The sequence below is a fragment of the Triticum urartu genome, chromosome 4A (genome assembly GCF_056163025.1).
Source record: "Triticum urartu cultivar PI428250 chromosome 4A, HENAU_Tu73, whole genome shotgun sequence".
Classification (NCBI taxonomy): domain Eukaryota; kingdom Viridiplantae; phylum Streptophyta; class Magnoliopsida; order Poales; family Poaceae; genus Triticum; species Triticum urartu.
This window is the reverse complement of record NC_141876.1, coordinates 8,870,280-8,874,003: the sequence shown is the minus strand read 5'-3', so window position 1 is coordinate 8,874,003 and position 3,724 is coordinate 8,870,280. Positions and strand designations below refer to the sequence as shown.

At 42.2% G+C, this 3,724-nt stretch overlaps 1 long non-coding RNA gene and 1 pseudogene across 1 annotated transcript; one reads left to right on the top strand and one right to left on the bottom strand.

Annotated features, from left to right (window-relative positions):
* LOC147974354 (uncharacterized) lies at nucleotides 1–525 on the top strand. Its single transcript, XR_015601943.1, has 3 exons — nucleotides 1–131; nucleotides 207–331; nucleotides 432–525. It is a non-coding gene; the product is annotated as an uncharacterized LOC147974354 (long non-coding RNA).
* Nucleotides 526–1,415: 890 nt separating this feature from the next.
* On the bottom strand, nucleotides 1,416–3,248 carry LOC147974353 (uncharacterized; annotated as a pseudogene).
* Nucleotides 3,249–3,724: the final 476 nt, after the last annotated feature.

The following is a 3,724-nucleotide window of genomic DNA, read 5'->3' as shown; positions in this document are numbered from 1 at the left end:
ACAAAACAGATGGCCTGCTCCCTCACTCTGCATCTCTCTCGCGTTCTCCCCACCCTCCCTCTCTGAAGCGGCGACGACAGGCAAAGACAGCAGGCGGCGGACGCACCGGAGGCTCGCCGGCGGTGGCTGAGGTTAGGGATCCGACGCGGCGGCGCACGTACTGCGGTCCTCTCTCAAATCCCCCTCATTTTCTCTCGGTCCTGCAGCCATCCAACGCGGCGGCGCGCCGTCGGCGGCGGCGGCGATGCACACGCAACCTATGGCTTCCGGTGATGAGGCCAGCATGTTTTGGGGCCCCCCGACCGAGGACGGCCATGCAGATGCATACATGGTAAGCTTGTCCATGTGCATCTTGATTTTTAGCATGCCTGATTTAGGAACAAGGGTTTGAGGATGATAGATGAATATTGAGAATTTTCTGTAATTTGCAGGATGCTGAGTACCTAGATCTTGTGTCTGGGGATGTTCCAATGGAGATTCAAGACATTGAGCATTGTGGAATTGAGGTCGATAGCAAGATAAAATATTTCCATGGGGATGATCCAATTAAAAAGGTTGCATTTGAGGGTGTGGACACAGGAAGAAGATTCATCGCTTGTAAGAATGCAAAACCTTGTAAATTTTGAATTTGGTATGAGCCAGAGTGGCCTGCAACTTTGCAACGAGCTCTACAACAGTTGTGGGGCATGGTTCAGACAAACCAGAAGAAAAAGGAGGAGTCCGAGGCCCTTGTCAACCAGATGATGTTGGAGAAAATGACATTTGCAGCTGCAAATGCTTCTGTCACTCAGGAGAAGAATGAGGTTGTACAGAAGAAGATGCAACTAGAATTAGATGTGGCTGATATGAAGGAGAAGTACCAGAGGAAGATGAAAAGAATGAAAAGAGAGCTTCAGTGCAAGGAGAAGTGGCTACTGATGTCAGTTAGCTGCAATGTAACTGTTGTGGCTGTAGTAATTTGTCTGTTTGCAATGAAGCTGCTATCTTAAAGTAGTTTGCAGTTTGTAATGTAACCGTAATTATGTGTTGAATTTGTATCACTGTATGCTATGGATTTCAGCAGTATTTTGTCTGAATTTCAGCAGTATTTTTGTCTGAATTTTGAACATATATGATCACAGTTTTTGTTGCACAAACATTCATGTATGATCACTGTTTCTGTTGCACAGACATGAACAAACAAACTGGAGATTTAATGATACATACACACTGGAAATTGAAAAACACATTCTGATCCATGCACACTGGAAATGACATTAAGATCCATACATACTGGGCATTATGTTCCACAAATGACATTATGATTCATACATACTGGAAATTCAAACAAACACGTTCTAGAAATAGAAACAAACACATAGTCTAGATAATAAGACAATCAAACGGTTTGCAATGCTAGCAAACACATTCTGGAACTAATCAAGTAGCTTCTTTGGTAGTTTTTTTGGCCTTTTTGAATTGCACTGAGAATTAGCAGCACCAGAGCTCACATTCACTGTCACAGCTGAGCTTGAACTGACATTAACATGCACCCCTTTGACAGAAGCTTTAGATGGCCCTTTCTGTTTCTGCACTCCTTTTCCCTTGTCTACAGTAGACGCCAACATGTTAGAAGCAGACCTCTTTGTCCCTTTTGAAGTCTTGGGTGCACTGCTGCTTTGTTGTGAAGCCATGGGCTGAAATAAAATATGTACAGAAACTAGAAGAGATCACAAGTTAAAAATATGTACAGATAGAAACTGAAGAAAAATAAGTACATACATATAAAGTGAAGAGATTTTTTACTAACCTGCCTCATAGTTTGAGCTGGTTGGCTGCTTTCTTTTATATGACAAGTTGTTTTATTGTGCCCCGTCCCTTTGCACTTCGAACATCTGATCACCGTGCCTATCTTTGGTAACTTTGTTTTGGAAACTTTCTTCTCACCCTTCTCTTTGTTCCTCTGAGTCTTAGGCCTACCAGGCATTTTCACATATCCTGGAGCTACAGGTCTTGGCCTTGGAGATATGGGCCAGCTAGCCATTCCATCGACAGGTTGCAGGCAGTAGGCATATGTTCTCTTGAATGCAGCCACATAGAAGCAACTAGCTATGTAAGGAGACAAATCACTTGTTTTTGTGTGGATTGCTGAAATGGCATGTACACAAGGTAACCCAGCAAGCTGCCAGTACCTACATGTGCAATTCAGTCTATTCAAATCCACAGTAAACCTGTGATTTTTGTTCGGTGTAACTTCAAATATATCTTGACCATTGCATACAGGTTCACATTGGGCAGAATATTCAATCTATTTGTTCAGTTTTTTGTTGATTGTAGGGCAAACTATATCTCCTGTCCATTTAAGGCATTTTGTAATCATTTCCTGGATTCTAACCATCACCTTTTGTCTGGTAGCCTCTAGCATTGAGATGATCGGCAAGAATCTAGCATCTATTATCCATTTGTTGAAACTTTCACAGATGTTATTGTCGACAGAGTCACAGTTAATTAGATCCTAACCTGAACCATGCTCTAGACCAATGCTTGGGATCTAGCCTTGTTATTGCCGTTGCACCTTCAACAGTTTCTCTTGCAAGCTTTGCCCTTGCATAGTTGAACAAACTCACACATGGAGCCTTTGCACAATTCCAGAATAGTTTCTGCCAATCTTTAATTCTATACTCTTTCCTCCAGTTAGCATAAACATGTCTTGCACAATTCCTATGTTCAGCAAGGGGAGCCCAATTCTGGACAGCGTTGATGATGCCCTTTTGTTGGTCTGATATAATGACCCAACCATTACCATCATACACATCAACATCTTTGAAAAGCAAAGAGCAAAACCAATCCCAAGACTCATTGGTCTCTTTCTCAACCACCGCCCAGGCGATGGGGTACATCTGGCTATTGGCATCTCTTCCCAATGCACATAATAGCTCTCCATTAGTTGCACCTTTGAAGAAACACCCACCTAGTCCAATTACTTTTCTGCATCCAGCCTTGAAACCCTCCTTCAGAGCAGACAAACAGATGTAAATCCTTTGAAAGGTTGGAATGCTACTTTTTGGATCTAACTTGACCACTACAGTACTTCCAGGATTGCTCCTTAGTAACTCCAGCTGGTAGTCAAAAATCCTGGTATATTGCTCTTTAATGGCATCATATATTTTCTTGATAGCCATTCTCTTTGCTCTCTTAACCTGGGATGTACTGACATTCACACACATATCTTCCTGGATGTGTTTTCTCAGATGTGCAATCTGCCACATTGGGTTAGAACTCATGACCTTCTCATATTTGGCTGCAATCCTTGTTGAAGTTACCAACTTGTTGTCTTTCCTAGGTGGACAGCAGTGTGCATCGTTGAAACTTGTTATCTGCCAGCTATTTGACTTACTTGTCAGACTAGCAAGGCAATACCATTTGCATGTTTGCCAATCACAAGTGGCCCTACACCTATTATTATCATTCTTCCTAAATCTTATTAGTTTTTCCTGCTTAATGCCATAACTTATAACTGCACGCCTAAACTCTTCCCTTGAACCAAACTTCATCCCTAAAACAAATTGTGGGGTTTCTTCACTTTCCCTGAATCTTTTGAAGCGTCTGTCTTCCCTGGTTTCACCTTCTTCATCATCAGAATCATCAAACTGAGAAGAGTCATCATAGTCAGTGTCATTGTCATCTTTCTCTGAATTGTCATCTTCCACTGTCTTTGATGATCCTACTCTAGGTTGCTCAAAAA